This window comes from Phragmites australis, chromosome 15, assembly GCF_958298935.1.
Source record: "Phragmites australis chromosome 15, lpPhrAust1.1, whole genome shotgun sequence".
NCBI classification, from domain to species: Eukaryota; Viridiplantae; Streptophyta; class Magnoliopsida; order Poales; family Poaceae; genus Phragmites; species Phragmites australis.
Window position 1 is genome coordinate 14870873 of NC_084935.1, and position 27836 is coordinate 14898708.

At 50.8% G+C, this 27836-nt stretch overlaps 1 pseudogene; it reads right to left on the reverse strand.

Annotated features, from left to right (window-relative positions):
* LOC133892153 (uncharacterized) lies at nucleotides 1–27671 on the reverse strand (annotated as a pseudogene).
* Between the last annotated feature and the right edge of the window lie 165 nt (nucleotides 27672–27836).

A 27836-nucleotide genomic window follows, 5' to 3' on the forward strand; every position in this document is an offset into this window, starting at 1 on the left:
GCAGCAGCAGTAGCAGCACACAAGTAGCAGCAGCAGCAGTAGCACATATGTAGCAGCATCTGCACCCAGACCGAGCTATCAACCCGAGGTGTTCAATCGTCGAGTCACTATCTCATTCTGCAAGCTTCTGTAGTATTGTTGTTGCGGATCAGATATGCCACTAATATTTATTGACATAATTCTCTCTTCTTCCAATATTTTCTTGAACTCAAACTCTTTACTCTTTAACTTTAGATTTTCTTTTTCAAGTGCAATCCTCTTTTGTTCGAGTGCATATGCTTGCTTGGATCTCTCTTCTTTCTTGAGCTCTTTCTCTGCATCAGCCTCTTTCTTCTTAGCCCATAAATTATCTAGCGCCTCCATGTACACAATACCTCCACCTTGACATAATTTTTCCTTTTTCCCCTTCTTACTTATTGGTCTCTTCGATATGGAATACTCTGGAGTTGCAGCCTCACTCTCATCAGGGCAAATAGGAGTAGACGTAGCCAGACTTGAAGTGTTAGTTGTCTTCTATTTTTTCTGAGATGGCTTTTGAGTATGCCTATCTAACCACTTTGGTTGTGTTCGTATCATGTTCTAGCAATGCATGAATTGAAATAATTTATTGGTCTTATCTTCTGATTTGAACAAAATACATGCCTGCACTAGCTATACAAGTCAAAAACAAAAAAATCAGTACGTTTAACAATTGAAACTGTCAATGCATTTAAAGTTATCAAAATTGTCAATGCAAAACTGTCAAAACTGCAGTAGCTATACATGATGATATGAAAAATTGTCAAAAATGTCGATGCAGCACTAGCTATACGTGATGATATGCAAAATTGTCAATGCAGCACTTAACGTTATTATATGTACCAACAGAAGCTTATCAAGTCCTCAAGTACAATATAGGAATTACCACAAATGGTTCTTACAGTTAGCAAGTACCAAATATTGCGCAAACCAAATCAACCGAGATACTACAGTAGATGCTTAACAAGATACTAAAATACAGATTTGGGTCCTGGCATAGTGGAAGCATACTCTACTTACGAAAATAAGGAAAAATAAATCCTGACATTAATTCATCAAGATAGGGCTACGAAGTGAAATCAAGAACCTTGTCTTGGTACGACACTCCGCTTTGCTTTCTACCCTCAATCCGGCTTAGACATCCGGCAAATTTGTTGATATTTTCTTGAATAGCAGACCAATGGTGCATGAGGGAACTTTGGGTGCGATCAGAGGTAAAGTTCTTGTTAGAGTGGAAATAATCATAAATTCTCTTCCAATATGTAGAACGAGATTGATCGATGCCTTGGACTGCATCCATACTGATATTGAGCTATGCCGACACCAAGATTTCGTCTTACTTTTCATTGAAATTCTTTGATCTTTTTTAGTTTGGTCCCACGGTGGGAGTCACTTCCACAACTGGTGTTACCTGCTCCTCAGGTGGGCTACTCAGTCCATCTCATGCACAGTATAATACCCACTTCCGTCCATAGTCCCTATTAAATTCATAAAAATGATATTTGTTTTAGAACAATATGCAGGACATAAAAGAACCACCCTGAACAAACGTCCAATCATTGAAAGTCTGCTAGAACAGATTCAGATTATGGTATGGAAACTGCAGCAGTAGCTCAAGAGATAGCATAAGGAATTTCATAATGAAATTGAGATAACCCCTGTTTCATTACTTGGTATTTGTTTCCATTTGATACAACTAAAAAGAAACAGGTTCTAATTGCAATTTTAGTGAAAAACAAGTTTTAGTCTGATCTGCATGCAAAAGATGAGTAATTGCAAGACGATCTTGTGTTTTCTGTATATCTCAAAAAAAAGGGCAATGGCTTAACGAAAACTATATCTGTCTATGAACTATACAGCATCTCAATGAAAACTGTTTTGGAAGATCGAAAAAATTGTACTTGCTACTAAATGAAAACAACAGACAATTGGTAGATAATACATAGCCAACAAGTTTTGGCCTAGTAAAAAAATCTAGCACAAAGTGCCGCACAATGGTAGATTCTGCCTAAATGAAAACATGCAGACAGATTTCTACAAATTCACCAGACAATCCGACTAACATTCATCAGTAAGATCAAGAGCAGGCGATCAATTCACAATACAAAATTGAAATGCCTAGCTAACACAACAGACATTATCAACTGTTGCTTGTAGTTCAGATAAAAATCGCACCTTCACACGTTACTACTCCAAAATACCAAACCATGACCATTTTCATTCATAAACCTACCAACCCCTGAGACATTGCATCCATCTTCTGATGATCTTTGCCCAGATCCCCATTCCAACGGAGGAAATCATACATCCAGTCATCGAGCTTTTGATTGTACCTCCGATGAAGTCGCGGGATGGGTAGGATCGACGCGGTCGATGGCATTGACGGTGCGTGGCAGGAGGGCGAGGTGGTGGCGGCCGGCGGAGCACCACCTTTGAGTGGTGGAGTTGACCTTGGAGCAGGAGGAGGAGGAGCGGGCGCGGCCGACGGAGGTCGCAACCACTGATGAGGTCGCGGGCCGGGTGGGGTGGTGGCAGCCGGCGGGAATCGACCTTGGAGTGGGAGGAGGAGGGGGGGGCGTCGATGGTGTGTGGCGGGAGAGGGGGGGGGGTCCTCGCAGTTGGGGCCGTCGACGGTGCGCGGCGGGTGGGCGGGGTGGTGGTTGCCTGCGGAGCGCGCGACGGGAGTGCGAGAGAGCGAGAACACGCAACCTGCGCGGGAACCAGCCGCGGGGGACGGATTGGGAACGAACCCCACTCTGTAGATTTAGCTAGGATGGAGGTGTGTTTAGTGGATCGGTAAAAATAGAGATCCTGTTTGGAGAGCTGTTGGAGGGCGATTTTTAGTCAAAAATCTCTAAATTTAACTGTAGGGAACATAATAAGTCTCTTGGAGATGCTCTTAGAGAGTATTATTACCTCAGCAGAGAGCTTGATTGCTTGTGTGGTTCAGTGTTGGAGCCACATAGTTTAACACTTTGTGATCTTTGTTTTCAAATAGATATCATTTTAGAATGCGTTATTTAAACTTTAGAAACTTTGAACATTAATACATACAAAACTGCTAAGATTTAATACATGCAAATGATATTTGTGGATCTGCCATAAAAATATTTTAATATGATTTTATGTTTAAGTAATTTCACTAAAAAATAATTATAAAAGGTAATATTAAAACATGAGTATTGAAGACCATGCCTATTTCCTAAACGACAAATAAAAGAGAACGGAGGAAGCATTACGGGCCTGTTTGGTTACAAAGTATTTTTAAGCTTTTAGGCAATACCATAGTTTCTTAAAAATATTGTGGTATTAAAAACATTGAGGTGTTTGTATACAATAAAAACTATGGTTTTAAAAACCGAAGTATGCCCAATACCATAGTATTTTTGAGTATTTAAAAATCCACTTCTGACCTTTTTTTTTTCTTGAAACTGAGCTTTGGCTCTCAAGTTCGCATACAGCTTCGCGTTATTCTTCTGCTAAGGAACCCCTACCCATACGTTACCCAGTGCATAGACGTGTATCAATAGATTTATATTTCATAGTGTTAACCTATGAGTTAATAAAGTTGAATATGATCTAGCCTATACAAAATTTGCTTGTTTACACGTAAATGGATATACATCAGTTATGTACAGTTACATTGAAAAGCTAATAAAACAAACATAGTATTGTAGAATTGTTTCGCGTATGTATCTGCATAGCTTGTTTAGTTTTTCATTATAATGACAAGTTAGCCTAATAGTTATTTCTTTAAAACAAAATACTTTACTTAATACTGCAGATGTCAAATACTTCATGATTTTTCTAAAATTGTAAAATACTGTTGTATTTACAAACTATGGTATTTTATTGCACAAATTTAAAAAACTAAAGTTTTCAGAAACTATGGTTTCTATATACTGTAACATCCGAACAGGCCCTAAGTTCATAACCGTGAAAATTAATATACAGCTATCAGAAGCAATTGATTGGATGACCAGATGGCATCGTTGTTTGTTTACTGGAAATGAGTAGGCTACATACGTAGTTTAATTTTCAGAAATGTCGTGTTCCAGCTAGTAGCTAGTAGTATTATTAGATGATGTGAAGGTCCTCAGTTACCGTTATTTTTCTGTCCCTTTTTGTCTCCTGGTGGTAACTTGCGTCCAAGGAGGCAAGATGACGCAGATCCACATCAGATCACCATTGCATATCATGTTGCTATTCAGGCTTCACAGGTAGCCGGGTTGGAAGCCGAATCTACCCACGAGAGCAAGAAGATGCCCAGAATGAAAGCTTTTGTATCGGTGGTTCCAAAATTTTATACGAGACACTTTTTTAATCGTTTATTAAAAAATCTATATAAATCAGATTTGTACATATAGCTCATGACTATAGTCATCTATATTATAAAAATATCACAGACAGATCGAAGCTGTCTGTGAACTGCAAACAATATATACGGCTCCTATTTCGAGCCGTTTGTGAATATGATACAGTATAGAAAGCTCTAGTTTAGAGCCGTCTGTGAAATATGAACAGTACAGATGGCTCTGATTTTAAGTCGTCTGTTATGTATTTTTTTTACAGATGGTTGTAGATCTAAAACCGCATGTATATTTTTTATACATTACTGAATTTATATATTATTCAATGTAAAACTGCAAACAGATCATCCACGAGATCATACACACAGCAGATCAAACATATCAATAACAGATTTGTCATTTTCATTCAAATTCTATACACAGATAATACACACAACAGATTGAACATTTTTATTCAATGTAACAAAGTCATACACATATCGTGCAAAATCTATAAAACTCACTAAGTTATAAACAGAAGTAAAATATCAATATTGCAAAGGCTCACAATATTTGCAGCCTTTACCGTTTTATATGGAGGTTTGACGGCGCACTTGACTTCTAAATTTGTCATTTTCATTCAAAACAAAGCACTTTATTCTTCATTCTTCATTCTTGAGTCAACCCCGTGCCTGACAATGTAAAACAACAAATTAGCTTTAACACACTGAATTAAAAGGAAGTAATGAGTTCATTTGCTTCATTTTCTATATCAATAGCCATAAATGTATTATAAATCAATAGACTACAAGATGCAAGTATTTTCAATATATTAAACTGTCTAGCTTTTGTTGAGATTATAAACCTTGACTCCTAAAGTTGTTGCGATCATGTAATTCGCCGCTCTCCTTTATGATCACTGCATGTATGAAATAGATAAGCCGTTTTTAATATACATGAGATTGTCTTTCTCGAGAATATTTGTAGAAAATTTATATGTCTGTACAAGAAAATTAAAATAGTTAAGTACAACGATGAAAAATGTATTTTAATATGCTATAATTACACTAACCGATGGATATATTGGTGTACTAGAGCTAACGATTTGCATCATGTACTGGGCAACATAGTATCCACAGAGGTTGGTGCCCTGTGACTACTTGTGACACTGCAGAAATTTGTGCACGATAAATTTAGTTCTATGGAATGCATATTATAACGGTAAATTGAGGTGCGACAGAAGAATTATTACTAGGAACTTATGTTGATGGGTTGCCGAGTGCTTATCTCTCCATACAAGCCCACCCATCGAAACATACATCATGAACACCCTTGTCAGCAAGTCTGTCAGATATGTATATATCTCTGTATCGTAGTTACCAGGGATGAAGTATATGCAGTGGTGATTGTGTGTATAGATACAAACTAGCATCCAATGATCTCGATAGTTGTACGATAAAAGAATAAGACCCTTCGATCCACAGAGAGCAACCATGACCTCTGCAACATTTTTCTCGACCTCCCTTGAAGACTAAGTGATTGTTGACCCACATACGACCTGTGGGTTGAGGAATTCAATTCTCGGATTCTCTCTCCTGGCTTCTTGAATCATATGTCTACACATAAGAGTAATATAGATGAATAAGTGTATCAATGAGTTAGACAGTTCATTAAGCATAGACCGTGATTAATAACACTTACAGTGTCCAACATCTCATTAGACCGATATCCAGCATGTCATGACGGTAGAGGAGGAATAAATCCTCAAAGGTCATTAGGAAGGTTCCAGCTAGTTACAGAAAACATTGCCGCTGGTACTTGGCGTTGAAACCATAAGGAGAAAGAGTTTCTCCTCATGGATTTTCTTCATGTATATGTCGTGTAGAATCATACTTGTCCAGCCCAATTGCTTTAGCGCTTTCTTGCTTAGTAACGGCTGGCCTGCTACATAGGTGTTTGATAGAGGTTCTTCTTCTACCTCCTTGCTCTTGTCCAACTGTTTATTGGTGCTGCGCTTTCCGGGAGGTACCGCCGTGTTTACTTGTTTACTCTGGCCCAAAAGTTTATGTTCGATCCATAATGTTTTTAGATCTTCCACCAATGGTCTTAGGTATACAACAATATCATTCTCAGGTTGTTTTAGGCCTTGGATAAGTAGCGACATCATCAAATACTTCCCCTTCATAAACAGCTAAGGAGGTAGGTTGTAAATACTGAGAACAAGTGGCAATAAAGTGTTATGCCTACTACTCATGTTCCCAAAAGGATTCATCCCGTCCGCGTTCAAAGCAAACCTTATATTCCTCGGTTCTACACCAAAATCACCGAAGATCATGTTGATGTTTCTCCACTGGGGAGAATTGGCAGGGTGTCTTAGCTTTCCATCTTTCTTGCAGACCTCCGAGTATCAGCATAACAATTTGGCCTCTTTTCGATTCAAAAAAAATACTTAAGACGCAGAATTATAGGCAGATACCACACCACACTAGCAAGAATTCCTTTCTTGACCTCGCCGTCATCTGATTGACTCTTACGCTTGTATCGAGATGCTTTGCACACTAGACATGAATATAAGTCTAATATATCTTTATGGTAGAGGATACAGTCGTTCGGACATACATGTATCTGTCGGAGGATGAACTCCTAAAGCAGGGATCCGGAGGGACCCCCTTTGAGATTCGGCTGGGGGGATGATTCTGAATCTGTTTGCGGGTGAAGTAAATGGGCGTAAATGCGATGGCAGGTGGAATGGAATGATCGAATGCAGTAAATACACTGGAGGTTTTTAGACAGGTTCGGGCCGCCTGAGTGTAATACCCTACTCCTGTGTGGATGCTATAAATGCACTAAGAATGTCTCTCAGGGATGTTGTTGGTTACAAGAATGTCTGTCTATCCTAGAGCTTTGGGCTCCTTGTTCTTCGGTGGTCTCAGCTTCTGTGCTTGTACTGAGTGCTCTTCTGTCTTCGATCTTCGTCCGGGTCGGAGAGAGAGAGTGTCCGAGAGTTTGTCTTTGTCCGTGCCCACCGGCTCTCTTAAATACTCGCCGGCGGTAGCGTGTCCCGAAAGGGAGGGCACGAGTTCCAAGGCACCATAAATGGAAAAGCAGCCGTCATGGGCTATTGCGCGAAGTCACTGGGGGTGGGACCCGTGCATTAAATGTCCCCACACCCTCCTGCCAGAACGTGGCAGGGACTGGCACCGAGTGTGGCAGGAGCAGTTGGAAGTGACAGGCCATGCGCTCTCTTAAATGAGGTATCGGGCCTTTCACTGGCTGACACCTCACCGCTGGATCTATGTGGGGGTCACCGGCAAAGGACTTCTGAGGCCGTCGGGGAACCGAGTGCTCGGGGGTCACTGTTCACAGCCCCAAGCACTCTCTCCCGGATATGCCCTTTCTTGGTCCTCGGGGAACCGAGTGCTCGGGGGCCATTGTTCACGGCCCCGAGCACTCTCTCCCAGAATTGACTGTTTAGATCCTCAGGGAACCGAGTGCTTGGGGGCCGCTGTTCGCAGCTCCGAGCACTCTCTCCCGGAACAACTTTCTTTGGATCCTCGGGGTACTCGGGTGCTGGGGGGCCACTGTTCGCGGCCCCGAGCACACCCTTCCCGGTACTCAGCTTTTCTGGTCGTCAGGGGACTTGGGTGCTCGGGGGCCACTGTTCATGACCCCGAGCACTCTCTTCCTAGCACTTGGTCTTCGCAGATCATTGGGGAACACGGGTACTCGGGGACCACTGTTCATAGCCCCGAGCGCCCTCTCCCGGGACTTAGTCTTCTCGCGCTTCGGGGAGATCATCCCCGCGGGAGGTCGCCACGTGGCAACCTGCTAGTCTGGCCTCGGGACTCGGGGACTCCTGGTTCCTGTGTCACCGATAGCAGCCCCCGGACCCATTGGCAAGCGATGGCCCAGAGACTGCGGATGGGGCCCTCGTCTTCAACGAGGCCAAACCCAGCACTGATGCCACGTGGCTGATTCACAGGCGTCGGTTTTCTCTGGCCTGGGCCTTCCGTACGGCCCGGCGGGAAGCCGAACGGGCGCGCGCCCGTCCAACTTCCGAGGATCGTGATAACGAGGCGGGCGGCGCACGTGGCAACCGCGCAGATCGAGGATAGTGCGCCTGGCAACCGCTGACAACTGCGTAGACCGAGGGAGATTCGCCTGGCGCTCGCCCCAGTAGAGGAATTTTGTCTCGCCGAACGCGCTGCGGCAGACGTCGTTTGAAATCCCGAAGATATAAAAAAGGAGAGGGGTGCGAACTGTTCCCCCTTTACGCCATCTTTGCGATCAAGCCTTCGCCTTCTTCTTCTTCTTTGCGCTCCAGAGCTTTCGCCCTCCCTTTGGCCCATAGCTAACCCTTCCTCCCCCACCGTTCCTGCACACTCCCCACCTCGAGACAATGCCGAGGGTAGGAAGTAGCCGCCGTGACAAGGGGGTCGACAGCATACTACCGGAGTCACGGATCATCAACGAGGAGGGGGCGGACAAGGTGCGGAAGATGATGGTGCCCGAAGGCCAGCGGGAGGCTTTGGTGGTGACGCCGGTGAACTTCCCGCCCAACACGGACCGGCCGGAGCGCGTTGTCATCTTCGTCTCCTTCGTGGTGGCTGGATTGGTGCCGCCGTTCTCGACATTCTTCCTCCAGATCCTCGACACGTTCAGGATTCAGATGGCGCACCTCAGTCCGAACTCGGTGGTCATTTTGGCGATCTTCGCGCATTTCTGCGAGATGTTCGTCGGAGTGCCACCGTCGGTAGCGCTGTCCCGCCACTTCTTCGTCCTGCGGCCGGCCGGGAAGAAGAGAGGCTTCTGCACCACGGACGTCGCCGGCTACTGCAACTTCCGGCTGTAGGCCGGCTTGGCGGAGCTGTACATCCCCCAAGTGCTACGGAGCAAGTGGGATGATTGGCGGCGTGACTGGGTCTACATCGACGTCAGCCCCCACGACCGCCTCACGTTGCCGGAGGTGGCGGTGGAACCCCAGAGGTCGATTTGGGAGACGGCACCGGCGGAGGACGAGCGGATGCGGCCAGTGCTGAACCGCATCGATGACCTGCGCCAGACGGGGTTGACGTCGGTGATGGTGGTGGTGGATTATCTGCACCACCGCCTGGCGCCTCTACGGCAGCAAGCCCGCCCTTGCTGGATGTACACCGGACCTCAAGACATCACCAGGACCGGCGAGGATTGGGACTTGGATGAGGCGGCGCTGGCGTGCTTGCTCCGGGTGGTGACTGGCGTGGAAGACCTGACTCGGGCGGTGCTACCCCGGGAGCAGTTGGCGCTCTGCGCGGACCCGGGGCGGGTGGCACTGGAAGCGACGCTGCCCGAGTTCGACGCCCAGGGTCTGGTCGACCGGCCAGGGCGCCGGAACCCCGGGACCATCCAGATCCCCAGGGTGGATGAGGATATCGGTGGTGCACCGAGGACCAGCAGCCGGGACGCCGCAGGTGCTAGGCCGCAGGCGAGTGGCAGGGAGGCCGCGGTGGCCGGACGCAGACCGGTGGCAGGGGCGCCTCGGGCGGCAGGCCGCAGGCTAGTCGTGGGACTGCCACAGGCAGCAGCCATCAGGCCGACGGAAGAGGCGCCACCGGCAGCGGAACGGCAGCCCCGGGGGACAAGGGAAAACGCCCCCGAACGTTCTTGCCTCAGCCGTCGTCCTCGTCGTCGCCGTCGCCTCCACGGTAGCGGCCATCGGCGGGTGGCGCGAAGGAGGGAGGCCGGGGTGGCCAGTCATCCAGCGCGGAATCTACGACGGAGGCGAGGTCCAGGGCGCGGGAGCCCGAAGACCAAGGCTGGTGTAGGAGCGCATCTACATCTAGTGCCCAAGCCGGCCCACCGCCGGAGATGGGCTCCACGACGGAGGCGAGGCCCAGGGCGCCTGAGCTCGGAGACAAAGGCCGGCGCGGGAGCGCGTCTACAGCGAGTGCCCAAGCCGGCCCACCGCCGGAGAAGGGCTCCACGGCAGCCCCTCAGAGCCCCCCGTCGAAGAGGAGGAGGGCGGACTCCAGGCTGAAGCCACTGCGCCTGAAGTTCAAGATCCCGGAGTCACGATGGCAATACTGTGGACCAAAGTCAGCGTAAGTTTTCATCTTTTCCCGAGCGCGTTTTCCCCGGGGTTAGCTAGGGGACTAACCTTTGTTTGCTTTTAAGCCGCCCAAGGACACCGCCGGAGACGAAAGGCGACCGAAGGCGCCGAGGGCGGCTCCTGCCCTTGAGCTGAGCGTGCCTGAGCCGAGCGCGTCGGCCGATCCGGAGCCGCAGAGCGCGCCGGCTGAGCCAGAGCCGCAAGCGCCGCCCTGCCCCGAGCCGAGGGTAGCGGTCGCGCCCGAGCAGCCGGTGTCGGGCGAGCCCACCCTGAGTACTTCGAGGGCGGGGCGAATGGCCTTGGCAAGGACGGTTCCAATGTGGCAGCAATTGGGGACCCCGAGCGGCTCTGCAGAGAGGGCTTGCAGGGGACCCAGCACCCAGCCGTCATCCAGCCAGGCCACCGAACCCCTCCCGGACGTGCTAGGAAGCGCCTGGGAAGTGATCGAGCGGCTGGAGACTGCCGTGGCGGGGGAGCGGCCGTAGCTTGAGGCAGACCGCGCCGCCCTCGTCGAGGAAAGGGGGAGTTTGGCGAAGGTCAGCCGGCTTTTGGAGGCTCGCATTGCCTCGGCCCGCGCGAACCATGAGAGGGATTAGCGCGCGATGGACGAGGAGCGGGGAGGTGCTTGAGGAGATACGCGAAGAAGCCATCGCCGCGCAGGAAGAAGCCACCCGCTTGGGGGAAATATCGCGGTGGTGGGCCACGGAGCTGCTCGCTAGGGAGCGGCTGGTGCGTGCTCGGGAAGACGCCATCCTGCCGCGCGAGAAGGCGGTGGAGGCCTCCCAGGCAGACTTAGCCTGCCGGAACGACGAACTCGAGCAGAGTCGTGCCGAAGTCCACCGACGTTGAAATCACGGCGACGGCTCAGGATTCCCGGGAGGAGCAGCTTACCCGTCGTGAAGCAGAGGCCGCCTCGGCGTCGGTGGCATTAACTGCTCGGGAGGAGCAAGCCGCCAAGTGGGAGGTGGAGCTGACTACCCAGGAGCAGGCCCTCGCTGCCCTCGCCGAGCAGGTGAAGCAGGGGCAAGCCGTCCTGACCAGCACGGCCGAGGAGATAACCCTTGAGGAGCGGCTGCAAATCGTGAAGGACGAGCTCGAGACCGTTACCACCGAGCGGGCCAACGTCAAGCTGATGATGCGAGACATCCTTCGGCAAGCACGAAGGTCCGTGAGGGTGGCCGGGCTCAGGCGTGTCAACGTGGGTGAGAAGGGGATGGATCAAGACACCATCAGCCACATCGCCCTCAGCTTCGAGGAGATCAGCCGACGACTGAAGGCACTTCCCCAGGCCGTGCAGGAGTTGGCCTCCCGGGAAGGGCGCGCTCTAGTCCAAGTGATGGCCGAGCATGTCCTAGCCTGTTATCGGAGCCGGGACCCCAACTTCTCGCTGGAGCCAGCCCGGTAGGGGGTGGTCGAGGCTGAGGAAGGGGCTGCCCGGGAGGCTGTCCGGGGCATCGCCGTCGAGGTGGCGGCTTGCTTCACACGGGAGCCGCCACCGGTACTGAGCAGTGGCAGCACTAGCGAGGAGTCCTCGCCGCCTCCAGAGCCCGCCGACCTAGATTAGGCTTTTGTATTTTGTTTTCTTTTGACTTGTTGTAAATATGGGAGTGATCCCTTTGAACAGCTCCTTTTTGAATATAATGGAAGCCTTTCCTTGGGATCACAACTCCGGTGTTGTCTTGATGCTTGATAAAGTCTTTTCTCTTTTCACTTGGTGTCCCGAGGAGTACTTAGTCGGACCGAGCCCGACCTCCCCCCCCCCCCGAGAACGAAGTCGCCCCGACCACTCATCGCCCGAGTAGTGAGGCCTCTCCACGCGTTCAGCCCAAGAGCCCTCGCGAGTCCGCAGCGGCTAAGTGAAGAGACAAAGGCACGAACTTCCTTGTTCGGGAGATAGGTGGATCCAGCACGGAGCACGCCACGACCAGTGAACACTTTCCCATTTTGCGACCACTCAAACAAGCAGACCGGAGACACGTGCGGGCGGAAATGCGACCAAGAGTCCCCACGGTTTGGTGGTGCCCAGGCTAGTATGGACCAGACTGAGCACCGACAGCCAGCCCCTAGGGTCTAGGCTCCCGACCGCTCTTTGCTCGAGCGGTAGGATTACCCGAGAACCCCAGAGGCTCGGTAGTGCCCGGGGTACTGCCGAGCGGGCCGAACACCACGACCACCATGAAGGACTTCGGTCAGACATCACCGTTCGTACGGTACACCTTTCTACTATCCGTTCTGTCGTTCCGGAAAAAGCGAGCACATGGGCAGGGTTTTGTGTGAGGAGACCATCTCGCCGAACAGATTAGAATGCGAGGGTCCCGAGGATAACTCAGGAACAATAGATTACTGAATATGTAAGAATGTAAATTCATATGACTTTAGCCACTCACCGGACAGCTGTCAGCCTTTCGGCCAACCGATCCAGGAGGGGTATGCGCTCCGAGCTCGGGGTGCCCTGGAACTTGGTTCCTTCGGTCGGAGCACCCGAGCACTGGGAAGCATGAGAGGGTGCCCGGGGCCAGGCGGTCCTGACCACTCATGCCCGAGCGGTAGGACCACCCGAGGACCCCCTAGGCCTGAGCAGTGACCTGGGCATTGAGGCCCTTGCCGTCGAGCTACTTTTATTCTTGGTTGTAGATCTGTAACTTAAGAAGATAGGAAAAGATTCTTTGTTTGGTGCGCTCTACTAGTGCGGTACTCATTATAGACTACTCTCGTTTTTGACCCGAGACCTCTCGAACAGCCGAACCGGCGAAGTATGCAATCAGAGGCATAACCCAGAGGTCCTATGGCCTGGTGGCGCCCGGGAAGGACTGACCAGGCCGAGCACCGACAGCCCGCCCCCTGGGGTCTAGGCTCCTGACCACTCTTTGCTCAAGTGGTAGGATTACCCGAGAATCCTAGAGGCTCGGTGATGCTCGGGGTGCTGCCATGGCACCGGACACCACAGCCTACCACAACAGACTTAGGTCAGCGGCAACTGCCTGCGCGCATACCGATCGGGATTCTTTTATCAATGGGAAAAAAGAGAGAGCATGTTTTTCTCGCACAATTGAGTATCTCACCAGACAGATTAAACATATGGATTCCAGAGAAAAAAATAAAATTTGAAATAAGAACTGGAGAATGATAATATATATTGACAATTTTGTACAAGACTGGGTGACTTACATGATTAGTGGTAGCCCCCGGCCAACTTGGGCGGGGGGGGGGGGGGGGACCCCTGGCTTGGTTGGCTCGAGCACAAACATGTCACCTATGGATATAACTTGCGCAGTTGCTCAATATTCCACGCATTTGGGAGCGGCTGCCCATCCTCCGCAGCCAGCCGAAACGAGCCTTGTCGCGGGATGCCGGTCACGGTAAAGGGGCCTTCCCACATGGGGGACAATTTATTCCTTCCTTCGCGCGATTGGACACGTCGGAGAACTAGATCCCCAACCTCGAGAGACCGGGCCCGGATGTGACATTGATGATAGCGCCGCAGGCTTTGCTGGTATCGGGCTGCTCGAACGGCAGCACGCCGCCGACACTCTTCCAGGTAGTTGACGTCGTCGCGCCTTCGCTGCTCCTGTTCGCCTTCGGAGTAGGCATGCACCCAAGGGGAGCCAAGAGTGAGCTCGGAGGGGAGGACCGCCTCAGCGCCGTACACGAGGAAGAAAGGAGTCTCCCCGGTGGCGCGACTTGGCGTAGTCCGATTGGCCCATAGCACAACAGGTAGCTCGTCGATCCACCCTTTCCCGTGCTTTGCGAGCGCGTCGTAGGTCCGGGTTTTGAGCCCCTTCAGTATCTCAGCATTGGCACGCTCGACCTGGCCATTGCTCCGAGGATGAGCGACTGAGGTGAAGCAGAGCTTGATACCGAGGTCCTCGCAGTAGCCCCCGAACAGGGTACTTGTGAACTGAGTGCCATTGTCGGTGATGATCCTGTTCGGGATGCCGAAGCGACTTGTGATACCGTGGATGAACTGAAGCCCTGTGTTCTTGGTAATCTTGATGACTAGAACCGCCTCCGGCCACTTGGTGAACTTGTCAATGGCGACGTAGAGGTACTCATAGCCCCCGATTGCTTGGAGGAATGGACCCAGGATGTCCAGCCCCCAGACCGCGAAGGGCCATGATAGGGGGATGGTGTCGAGAGCCTGAGCTGGCTGGTGAATCTGCTTTGCGTGGAACTGGCATGCCCTGCAGCGCCGAACCAACTCGGAAGCATCCTGGAGAGTGTTAGGCCAGTAGAAGCCTTGCCGGAAGGCCTTCCCGACCAGCGTGCGGAATGATGTATGGCCACCGCACTCGCCCTCATGGATCTCAGTGAGAAGCTCACCGCCTTACGGGTGATGCATTTCAGGAGGACACCGCCCGTGCCGCGCCAATAGAGATCCCCATCTACTATGGCATAGTGTTTGGACTACCGTGCAATGCTCTCGGTAGAGGCATCATCCCCGGGGAGGAACTTTTCTTTCAAGTACCCTCAGATCTCGTCCATCCACGAGGCATCTTGAGAACCGCCAGCAAGCGCAGCACACTCGCCGGGCGGTGGCACCCTGATGGGGCTCCCCACTGAGGGCGCCGCCTGGCTCCCCTCAATTAGGCTCGAGGGTTCCCCTTCATCCTGGTCGGTAGGCAGGACGGAAGGTCGTGTGAGCCTTTCTTCAAAGACTCCGGCAGGGACGCACGCATGGGAAGAGGCCAGGCGAGAGAGGTCATCGGCTAGAGCGTTATCGCGGTGAGATATATACCGTAGCTCCAGGCCGTCGAAGTGCCTCTCCAGCCTCCTGACTTACCAGAGGTAGTCGCCCCACGCCTGCAGTACTTGCGAGATCCATGCACTGGTACTCTTTCGACACCTGGTTGACCACTAGCTGGGAGTATCCCTTGACCAGGAGGCGACAAATCCCGAGGCCCACCGTGGCCCGGAGGCCAACGATGAGGCCCTCATATTCCGCCATGTTATTGGTAGCTCGGAACTGCAGCTGCATGACGTACCAGAGTTCTTCACCCGTTGGAGAGGTGAGAACCACTCCAGCCCCTGCGCCTTTTAGCGTGAGGGAACCGTCGAAGTGCACAATCCAGTACCCGGGCGCATCATGCCCGGGATATGCGGAAATCTCTTCTTGGTCGATCTCGGGGACGGGCGTCCACCCTGCCACAAAGTCAGAGAGCGCTTGGCTTTTGATCGCCTGGCGGCTGACAGAGTGAAGATCAAACTCCGCCAACTCTACTGCCCACTTGACGATGCACCCAGTGCCTTCTCGGTTCTGGAGGATCGGCCCCAGTGGGTACGTGGTAACCACCGAGACCTTGTGTGCCTGGAAGTAGTGGTGCAGCTTCTGGGAAGCGACGAGCACGGCATAGAGCAGCTTCTGGGCTTGGGGATATCTTATCTTAGCGTCTCGGAGGACTTCACTGATGAAGTAGACCGGTCACTATACACGGCGGGCCCGGACTATGGCTTCACCTGAGGGCTTATCACAACCCCCAAGCTCTACGGCGTGGTCGGGGCCGGCCGAGTGCTCGGACTTGACTCCCTGGTCGGGAGGAGCTGGGTGCTCGGGCTCGACCCACTGCTCGGGGGGAGCCAGGTGCTCGGGCTCGACCCCCTGCTCGGGGGGAGCCGCGAGGACTGGAGACTGCCCGGGGGCGGCCGGGAGCTAGGACCCAGCACCTTGCTCTGAGCACTCATCATGCTCCACCACCAGTACCATGCTCATGACCTGAGGAGTGGCGGAGCTGTAGAGAAGTGGAGGCTCGCCCTCAGAGGGGGCCACCAGTACGGGCGGCGAAGTGAGATATTTCTTCAAGTCGCGGAAGGTCTGCTCGGCCTCCGGCATCCAGTCGAAGTGACCGGTCTTCTTCAAGAGTTTGAAGAGGGGGAGTCCTCGCTCCCCGAGCTTGGAGATGAAGCGCCCGAGGGCCGCCATGCAGCCGGCGAGGCGCTGAACCTCCTTGAGTCAAGCCGGGGGTCGCATCTGCTCGATGGCCCGGATCTTCTCTGGGTTGGCCTCGATTCCTCGGCTGGAGACCAAGAAACCGAGGAGCTTGCCCGCAGGTACCCCGAAAACACACTTCTCGGGGTTAAGCTTCAAGCGGGTAGTGCGGAGACTGTTGAAAGTCTCGGCTAGATCTTCAAGCAGGGTGGCGCGGTCTCGGGATTTGACCACGAGATCGTCGATATAAGCCTCGACGTTGTGGCCAACCTGCCAGTCAAGGGTAATCCGCATAGCGTGCTAGAAGGATGACCCAGCATTACGCAAACCAAATGGCATTGATACATAACAATAAGTCCACACCGGAGTGGTAAAAGAAGTTTTTTCTTCATCCTCTATGGCCATGCGAATTTGGTGATAACCAGAGTTTGCATCTAGAAAAAAATAAAAGATCGCACCCCGCGGTTGAATCTACAATCTGATCTATGCGGGGTAAAGGAAAAGGATCTTTTGGGAAAGCCTTGTTTAAGTCGGTGTAGTCGACGCACATGCGGAGCTTGCCGTTGGCCTTTGGGACGGTGACTGAATTTGCCAGCCACTCAGGGTGGAGGACTTCTTGGATGAAGCCGGCGTCAAGGAGCTTAGTTACTTGCTCCCAGATGAACTCCTGGCGCTCGGGCGCCTGCCGTCGGACTTTCTTTTTCACCGGCCGTGCGTCCGGGCGCACGGCGAGGTGGTGCTCGATCACCTCCCTAGGGATCCTGGGCATATCGAACGGCTGCCATGAAAACACGTCGACGTTAGCCCGGAGGAATGCGATGAGCGCGCTTTCCTATTTGCCGCCCAGGTCACCGCCGATTCGGACGACCTGGGAAGTGTCTTCGCCCACCACGACATCCTTCGTTGGAATGGAGGTGTCGGCAGCGAGTTGGGGTTTGGATGAAGAGGGTCCCGAGCCCCCTGGATGACCTTCGTCCTCGGCCCGAGCAGAGACCAAGGCCGAGTATAACTGCTTGGTGCAGGAGATGGCACTGCCGGTCTCGGCGGACACGGAGATGGGGCCCGCAGGGCCCGGCATTTTGACCGTGAGGTAAGCGTAGTGGGTGACCACCATGAACCGAGGGAGCGCCAGGCGCCCGAGGATGGCGTTGTAGGGGAGGGGAAGTTCCACGACATCGAAGATGTCATTCTCTGTCCAGAAGTTATCCCGGCACCCGAATGTCACGGGCAGCTCGACCTGCCCGAGGGGCAGGGAGTGCCCGGGCGTCACCCCGTAAAAGGGGAGCAATGGCTTTAGGCGCCTAGAAGGCACTTGCAGCTTCTCGAAGGCCTCTCGGGAAAGGAGGTTCGGGCCTGCACCCCCGTCGATCAGCACCCTGCTGACCTTTACGTTGCAGATGGTGGGGGACACTACCAGAGGTAGTCGCCCCACGCCTGCAGTACTTGCGGGGTGGTCGGCCAGGCTGAACGTGATCGGGGAGTCCGACCACTTCAGGGGCCTTGCGGCCTCTGCGCTCGAGGTCGTCGAGCACACCTCGCGCCACATGGTCTTGACGCTGTGGCGGGAGGAGGGCGTGTACGCGCCTCCGTCGATGAAAGCGACGGTGTGCTCAGGCTCCTGAAAGCCAAGCTCTTGGTTGTCGGGGTTGGCTCTGTCGTCGCCACCCCTGCAGGGCTCCTCGCGGTCCCTCTGGCGCTGCTCGATGAGACCTTTGATAGTGTGGCACTCCGTGAGGTCATGCCACTTGGTCTGGCGGATCTGGCACCATTTTCCCGACTCGGGCCTCACGGGAGCAGGAGCCCTCGCTGGAGCCGGGGCCCTAGGAGGGGCTCGGGCTGGAGCCCTTGCGGGCGCGGGCCTTCTGTTGGCGGCCACCCGGCGCGTTGGCCGGTGGTCAGGCTCTTGGGCTGGCCCATGGGTGGGGCCCTGGGCCGACAGGACAGGGACAACCTCGCACCTCCTTCTCTTTTTCTTTTCCCGCCTGTCAGAGCGGGAAGGACCTAGTTGATCGGCGGCGGGCTGCTTAGGGTGCGGAACATGCCACGCCCGAGTCTCTGCCGCCTTGGCGCACTTGTCGGCCAATGCGAAGAGTTTTGCGGTGGTTTCGACCTCGTGCGTGCTCAGCTTCTCGAGCATCCGCTCGTCGCGGACACCCTGCCGGAACGCGACAATGATAGCGTGGGGGGTTATTCGCGGGATGATGTTGCGGACCTGGCTGAAGCGCTGTATGAAGCACCGCAGCGTCTCCCCCTCTTGCTGTTTGACGGCATAGAGGTCGCACTCCAAGCCGGGGCGTGTGAATGTGCCCTGAAAGTTTGCCACAAATTGGTGGCAGAGGTCATCCCAGGAGCCGATGGATCCTGGGGGTAAGTTCATTAGCCAAGAGCGGGCAAAGCCCCTCAAGGCAACATGGAAATAATTGGCCATCACCTTTTCACTACCGTCAGCCGCTTGGACAGCGGTGGTGTAGATTTGGAGGAACTCGACGGGGTCGATGGACCCGTCGTACTTCTCTGGCAGTTCTGGCCGGAACTTGGTGGGCCATTTGACCCGACGGAGCTCGCTGGTGAAGGCACGACAACCTGTGCCGTACCCTGCTGCGCGGGCAGCGCCCTTGGGCGGTGAACGCCGGCGATCCGGGGAGCCCCGGCTGTCATGGGTCGGCATGGAGGAGGCCTGGTCCTCAGCTTCGGCCTCAATCTGGGACTCCCGTTGGCGCTCGAGGGTAACACGCGCATCCTCGATGGCCCTCCGCTCGTTGAGGTGCAAGCGGAGGTCCTGAGCTCCGGTAGTGGCTGGGGGGTGGCACTCTGCTTGGAGGCCCCCCGGCCAGTTCGACTGCCACCTGATGATGGGCCGGTCTTGGCTGCGCCGCAGTGGGAGGTAGCCCGGCAGCTGTCGGCCAACACCTGACGGTGAGCCGTGCCCACCAGAGTGGCCACCTCCTGGAGCCAGCGACCTTCTGGGGTTTCACCCGCCGCCTGGACTGGCGGGTGCCTGAGGAGAGCTTGCGCCGCAAGCAGTGCACTCCCAGGACTGGCCTCGCTAAAGGCGAGCCTACGCTGCAACGGCGCCCGACGCTGTCCAAACTTGGATCTAGCGGCAGGAGTTTCCGCCGCCTGCTGAGGGTTAGGCGATGCATTAGCAACGGCAGCAGCGGCCCTGCTGGGCCCAGCGCCATGGTCCCCATGAGAGGGGAGCACCATGCGTGTGGACCGTGGCTGCTGTTGAGGAGCAGCAGCGACTGGGGCCTCCTGCGCGAGTGGCTCCATTTCCTCACTGGAGCTGGAGCCGGTGCGTCAGAGACGATGGCCACCTGCCATTTTTCTTGTAGGAAAAACAAACAAATACAGGGATGCAACCCCCCTACCTGGCGCGCCAACTGTCGGAGGATGAACTTCTAAAGTAGGGATCCGGAGGGACCCCCTTTGAGATTCGTCAGGGGGGATGATTCTGAATCTGTTTGCAGGTGAAGTAAATGGGCGTAAATGCGATGGCAGGTGGAATGGAATGATCGAATGCAGAATGCAGTAAATGCAATGGAGGTTTTTAGATAGGTTCAGGCCGCACTGAGCGTAATACCCTACTCCTGTGTGGATGCTATAAATGCACTGAGAATGTCTCTCAGGGATGTTGCTGGTTACAAGAATGTCTGTCTATCCTAGAGCTTCGGGCTCCTTGTTCTTTGGTGGTCTCAGCTTCTGTGCTTGTACTGAGTGCTCTTCTGTCTTCGATCTTCGTCCGGGTCGGAGAGAGAGAGAGTGTCCGAGAGTCTGTCTTTGTCCGTGCCCACCGGCTCTCTTAAATACTCGCTGGCGGTAGTGTGCCCCAAAAGGGAGGGCACGAGTTCCAAGGTGCCATAAATGGAAAATCAGCCGTCATAGGCTACTGCGCGAAGTGACGCGGGGGTTGAAAATGCGCCCCCCCCCCCCCCCCCGCCTGGTATCGGTCGTCATGATGCGCTCTACAATGGGCACCGCGGAGAGGGCCCACCGGGCAGCCACAGAGCAGCCTAGCGTGCCCGCCCGGTCTTGTACGCCTGACACAGCAGGGCGGCAGGCGGGGCGCCTTGGGCCTTGCGATGCTATCCCGAGGCGCGCCGGATGATGCGGGATGGGACCCATGCATTAAATGTCCCCACGCCCTCCTGCCAGAACGTGGTAGGAGCAGTTGGAAGTGATAGGCCACGCGCCCTCTTAAATGCGGCATCGGGTCTTTCACTGGCTGACACCTCACCGCTGGACCCCTGTGGGGGCCACCGGCGAAGGACTTCTGAGGCCATCGGGGAACCGAGTGCTCGGGGGTCACTGTTCATAGCCCCCGAACACTGTCTCCTAGATATGCCCTTTCTTGGTCCTCGGGAAACCGAGTGCTCGGGGACAATTATTCACGGCCCCGAGCACTCTCTCCCGGAATTGGCTGTTGAGATCCTCGGGGAACCGAGTGCTCGGGGGCCGCTGTTCGTAGCCCTGAGCACTCTCTCCCGGAACTACCTTCCTTGGATCCTCGAGGTACTCGGGTGCTCGGGGGCCACTGTTCGCAGCCCCGAGCACACCCTTCCCGGTACTTAGCTTTTCTGGTCGTCGGGGGACTTAGGTGCTCGGGGGCCACTGTTCATGACCCCGAGCACTCTCTTCCCCGCACTTGGTCTTCGCAGATCATCGGGGAACTTGGGTACTCAGGGACCATTGTTCATGGCCCCGAGCGCCCTCTCTCGGTACTTAGTCTTCTCGCGCTTCGGGGAGATCATCCCTGCGGGTGGTCGGCACGTGGCAACCTGCTGGTCTGGCCTCAGGACTTAGGGACCCTTGGTTCCTGTGTCACCGATAGTATCCTTTCTACATCTATCCCTAATGGACAAAGAACCTGTTTTCCTTCGTATTTGCTTTTGAGCAACTCGTTTCCATCTAGAAGCATGTCCGATAAGAGTTTTAATAGCGTCGTGAAACTCTTGTCCGACCAACCATTACTTGCTTTCAATTTAAGCAGTTCAAGCATGGATGACAACTTTGTGTATTCTGGTTTGCATCTAGGGAACAATGGTTTCTCCGAGTCCTCAATCAAGCATATGAATTTGTTAAAGTCTCTCTGAGTACTCAAGTTCACGTCTACATCACACAACATCTGATCCAACCTATCATCGTCGTTTGCACCACCACAATTATCATCATCTACACTAAATTCCTCGTCATCTTCTCTTCTTATGTCGACTTTGGGTTGTTCTACGATAGTAATGTCTTCGTGTAACACATTCTACTCTTCATCATATTTGGTACAACATGTGTAGTCCAGTTTGAAACCCCTAATAATCAAGTGTGTTTGGATCTGTAGGGTTTCGTTCGGTCTAATAAATGATCTTTTATTTCGACAATCACAATAAGGACAATATATAAATTTAACACCCTTCTCCAAAAAATCCTCCTTGATAGCTACCAGAAAAGCCGCCACACCATTAAGGTACCCTTGGTTCGTACGAGAACCATACATCTAGCCATAATCCATCTAAAATGTATGAAGTTAGTTAATATCAAATTAACCTAATAAAAGAGAGTAATCAAGCTTTTGGTCAAAAAATAGAGCTACTATGCATGCATGCATGAATGAACCATACAAATGACAATTAATTCAAAAATAATTAATGATCACCATTATATTATATACATAAATACCTAAAAAAGGCAAACATTAATTCAAAACTTATCGTTAATATTATATAGGTATTGATAATTTTTGTTTGTATAAAAAATTCAAATTTTATCTAGAATACTAGATTAAAGCTAGCCATTTATAGTAACACATAATTAAATATTGATCTATACCTTGAGCTTCATATATATCTAGAACAATTAATATATTCTAGATCATCATGAAAAAAAATCTAAATCTAGATGTAGATATAGCTGATCTCTCAAACACACTCAACCTCAATCTAGCCTTCTTCAACACACTCACGGATGAAATGAAACTTGGTGTAATTGTGTTTGCTGTGGCCATGAAACACTGGATTCTTCATCAAAGCAATTGCCGATTTATTATCAACAAACAATTTGACGGCTTCGGGATCTTCTCCTGTCAGCTCTCCAAACAGGCTTCTAAGCCACAATGCATGGCATGCCACCGCCGTTGACGCCATGAATTCAGCCTTGCACGAAGACAAAGCCACCGTTTTTTGCTTCTACAAGTTCCATGACACCAGACTATCATTGATATAGAAAGCCATACCTCCGGTACTCTTCCTGTCATCCATGTCACCGGCCAGGTCACTATCAGTATACCCTGTGATTACTTCTTTTGTTCCTCCTCTCTTATACACAAGCCTATAATGAACGGTGCCCTTCAAATACCGAAGAATCTGCTTCACTGCCTTGCGATGCATTACCGTGGGCTTCTCCATAAATCTACTTGCCACCTTGACAGAAAATGAAAGGTCAGGTCTTGTTTGGAGCAAATACCTTAGACAACCAATGATGAGTCGATACTCGGTTGCATCCACTGACTGTCCATCTGGATCCTTATGCAGCTGCGCCCTTTGTTCCATAGGGAATTTTGTGGGATTGCAATCCAGCATACCAAATTGACCAAGGACCTTCTTCTACACTGTTTGGTTGATTGCAATTCGTCCATCTTCTTGCGCTACCTCAATCCTGAGATAGTAATTGAGCAGTCCGAGATCGGTCATCTCGAACTCACTCATCATCTGCTACTTGAATCCCATGATCTCTTCTGGACTTTCTCCTGTCACAATGTGTCACATCCGGTTTTAACGGACAAAACCAGATGTGGCTTATGTGTGCCTAGGATGTTCAACACACATAAGGACGTCATAGGTGAAGTAACAAAAGCAATACTTTTTATAGAATAAACGTTAAACTCTAACAGCAATTGACATATATTGTCTTCTAAGAAGATATCTACAGCGGAACAGAAGTACTGGTGCCCAACAACACCGTAGGCAACCGACCGGGAGACACGCGCCTAGAACGTCACAACCTCGTCTTGATAGTCTTCAACATCTTCACTCACTGAGCAGCAGTATATATGTCGTATGGTATAGAGAAAATAGCAAGTGTGAGCACATGACGCGCTCAGCAAGTGTGGGAAAGATAATGATATGCAGGCTTATATCAAGAATAGGCTAACAAATGGTATTTTTGCGTAAATGCGAGTAATGAAAACGTATTTGGACTCAAAAGCATTAAGCAATTATTAAGTGAATGTAACCCATACAGAGCAACACCCAGCATGCAAGGCTCTCCACCTTGCACACCATAACCATCTAGTACTCCCTGTATTATAACCAAAACCACAACCATCTAGTACTCCCTGTACCAGAACCATAACCACAACCATCTAGTACTCCCTGTATTAGAACCATAACCACAACCAAACTCATAACCACAACCCACTAATCATGTGAGGATCCAAGTCTCTCATATCCGTGAGCACGACTGTTATAACAGTTTTACACTCTGCAGAGGTTGTCCATCTTTCCCCACGAGTCAGTAAATTTCATGTTGCCGTGTTCGCGAAACACTTAACACACGTCAGTGGTGTGCCACCAAGAATCACTGAATGACATTTGCCACTAACCAGAGACTAACCCAGTATGTGTCTGCCCACTAGGTTTCACCGCCAGGCTTTACGCGAGTTCAACTCCTACCCAGAAGCCCCCTTTTGTGCTGACCCAACACACACTAGATAGACTCTAATCAGTATGTCACGCCTTACCCATATCAGTCTCGTGGTTGGTACGTTACTTCTTGGGTTGTCGCTCCACGAACTGGTCCTTACTTAGGTTACTTGAGCAAATACTAAACCAACATCATAACCACTTTGCTCAAGACCTAAGGTTCCATGTTGCTAGACCATTAACACATTACGACCATTGTTGCATATGTTCATTAGTCAAGATTATGACACTTCCCTGTATCCCAAAAGCATGGCTAAGCAATCTACCCACAAAGGACACCTAACCATAAACCATCTAGGTTCTAAGGGATGATAAGGAAAAATCTAGGGAGAACCCTAACATAGGTGACTACCTATCATATTGACAGACACTGCATGCAATTTTGTAAAACAAAATATTTAAAAACATAGGTTCAATATGATCAAGGACACTTGCCTTTTTCCCAATGCTGCTCAGTATTGTCGAAATCTTGGTCTTGAAGTCCCTCAAACTGCTCCGGAACGTTATCGATTAATCGCGAGAACTACCGACAAACAACACAAAGGAAACACTAAGAACAACATACCAACATCATCAAAACACTTTAAAAAAAACTATGGTTGGATAGGAATGATTTTAGAAATATTTAGATACAAGAATCGTCTAAATCGGAGTTAAGATGAAAAGAGAACAACTTTTGAGAGATGGATTAGACTGAAAAGAAAGACTAATTTGCTGGAGTTATCTTCCCATGGGAAAAGAGTTTATTACACAATCACTGTGTCAGGCTTGACAATATTATTGCGCAAGATTCAAGAAGTGTAGGGCAGACTAGACTTCACTGACTAGGCTAAGGAGAATGATGGGGTGCTAACTTGGCATGCTATGCAAGTACCATCTTGGATTAAAGAAGTGATACGCTGATATCTAGTATCGACCACCTATGATGGATCAAAAAGGCTAAAGTTTGCGCTTCTAAGTTAAGGATACTATTGGTGACTCTATGTAGCAGTGGTGGTTTGGGTTTTGTCGGACATGGTGATCGGGCATGTGGCCACAGACATCGATGTCGGCTTCTGTGGTGTTTCAGTAAAACGAGGGAAGTATGGTGTCGAACGCGGAAAGACTAACTCAGCGGCATGGTTGGTTTTGGAAGGGGTCATCCGAGGTAGCGGCAAAACAACGATGACTGCTTCTAGGTTTGGTGGTGACCGCGAACAAATGCAGGAACGAAGACGCTCGCGGTCCAGGAGATTGGCTATGAATTTTGAGGAACCGTTTGAACAAGGATGTTCATATAACCTGGGAACACAATCCTATGGCATGGCTTTTGGTAGATCATCCACTGAGAGGAAGAACGATCAGCATAGATGAGACGGGTGATGGCTGCGATGTGTTGTGGTTGGAAATGGTGTCCTGGTCGTGTCGCTGCACAAACGGGGATGGGCTCCTAGGGTAACGTAGAAAACTCAATGGGACACTCCGTGAAGTAGTTGGTGCATCCATACAGCTTTCGGATTGACGGGGAATGCGAATGCAAATCCGGTGCGCACGCAGAACGCGTCCAGAAAACGGACAACGGGTATGTCGACCTTGATTTCGATAGTTTGGCTAATATACTGGCTGACCTGGTTGGTGAGGGCGTGGGGAACATCATGGGACATGCACCGGTGAAAGGGCTTGGTGATTTGACCACTGGTCGGTCGGGAATATCGATGCCAATCAGCTACAGCGCGGCTGTCCTGCGGCTGTCCGCGACGGCGACGACCATGGCGGCGTAGATCGGGCTTTGGCCGGGGCTAGAGCTTGGCTAGGGACTTAGTATGATGCTAAAACAGTAGTAAGGGAGGAGAATAAGGGGTCCTCATCTTGTTTTGATGGTCGAGGAAGTTGGATTCGCGGAGAAGACGACGTAGCGCATCATGGGCAGCGGCGACGATGGCTCCAGCGAACGGCGGCGCTCCGGCGACGCACGGGCAGGGCAGCAGTGACTTCTAGGGTTTGGGGGCATGGAATATAGGTAGGAGAGGGTGTGCAACTCATATATATAGGGCTAGGGGCGGCTGGTTGAGGTGGAGTCCAAACCGAACACGAATCGGATTTGAGTTCGAGTCGGTTACGATTTTCTTTTTCGCAGCTCTGTATTCTGAGGATGATATCTCCATTGTCCGGACTCCAAATTGGACGTTTCTTGATTCTAAATTGTAGTAATTGAAACGATCTACAACTTTGGTAGTCATTGGAACTTCTGAAAACGCCATCTTTATTTTCAAACATGCGTCACAAGATAAACTGTTTGAACTCGGACTTCTCTGCGCAGCACTGATTTCGGGGGCCATAACTTCTAGCTCCGCTATCCAAAAGAGGACTTCCATAGGTCCAAATCGAAACTCTCGACGAGACCTACAACTTTGGTATTATCAAGAGTTGCATTTGAGGTCGTTTTCAACTTCGAAACATCATGAGAAAATGAGGCTGTGCAGGACTCTGCGAAAATTTGCAGATTTCGTGGATCCTTTGTTGGGTCATCTAGAAGACTTAGCTAAGGGTTTGGACTTAAGCAAGATTGAGCCCAAAGACACTTTTGGTATATCTAGGGTTTAGAAAAGATACTTTTGTAGAGAAATTTGAATAGCGTTTGAATTTGAATTGAGCTTGGAGTGAATTTGAGAGAAACGAAAAATGAGGTTGAACAAAAATAGGAATAGATAAGGAATTTGAATTTAGATTTGGGTAGAATTTGAGAAAGAGAAGAGATTGACTTTAAACAAGGATTTGTATAAGATTTGAATTGAACTAGAGAAGGATTATGTATGATCAAGGATTGAATAGATGATGAATCAAAGATTTTGAATTCCAACCATTAAGATCCTTAACTTATTCACTACTGAGTTTTACAAAAAACTTTTTAAAACCTTTTTCACTCAAAACAACAAAGAGAAAGAAAAGGAAAAAGAACTCTAATGCATTTACCTGGCTCCTAATAAAACTCAGCATGCAATGCACACAAAATAATAATCTATATTGATTGATTGATTAAGAAAATAGGTTTTAAACCTATACTACTGGTGAAGCTATTCAATAATCTTGGAAAATTTAAGAAACTTGTAAATTCTAAAAATCAGGATGTTACACAATGAGGTCATCAACATATACTCCGACTATCACACCTGCAAGACCTGATCCTCTTGTGTATATGGCCTGCTCTTGAGAACACCTGTTAAAACCAATCTGTTTGAAGCTTCTATCAAGTCGAGTGTTCCATGCCCGTGGTGCCTGTCGGAGTCCATACAACGCCTTGCTGAGTTTGAGCATAAGATGCTCTTTATTCTTCACTACAAATCCCTCCAGCTAGGTCACGTATACTTCCTCTTCGAGCTCACCATTTAAGAATGCCGATTTGACATCCATATGATGAACTTGCCTACCTCGGTTGGCTGCAACAGTAAGGATGACGCATACGGTGTCCAGCCTAGCCACCAGTGCAAACACTTCTTCGAAATTGATTCCTTGCCGCTGCACATATCTTTCACGACCAACCTTGCCTTGTGCTTGATGACATCTCCTTTTGTGTTCTTCTTCAGTTTGTAAACCCATTTGAGTCCAATCGACTTGTGACCAACCGACAGTGCTGTGAGAGTCCATGTGTTATTCTTCTCTATGGACTCGATCTCCTTGGCCATGGAATCCTCCTAGACCTGCTGCCCAGCGGCCTCAAGGTAGCAAGATGGCTCCTCCGTCTCCATGAGCATGGCCTCTTTTTCCACGTCCCCATCGAGATCCACTCTTGGAGCATCTCTCATGATATCATCGATGTGCCTGTAACACACAGGGTCCTCATCTGTGCT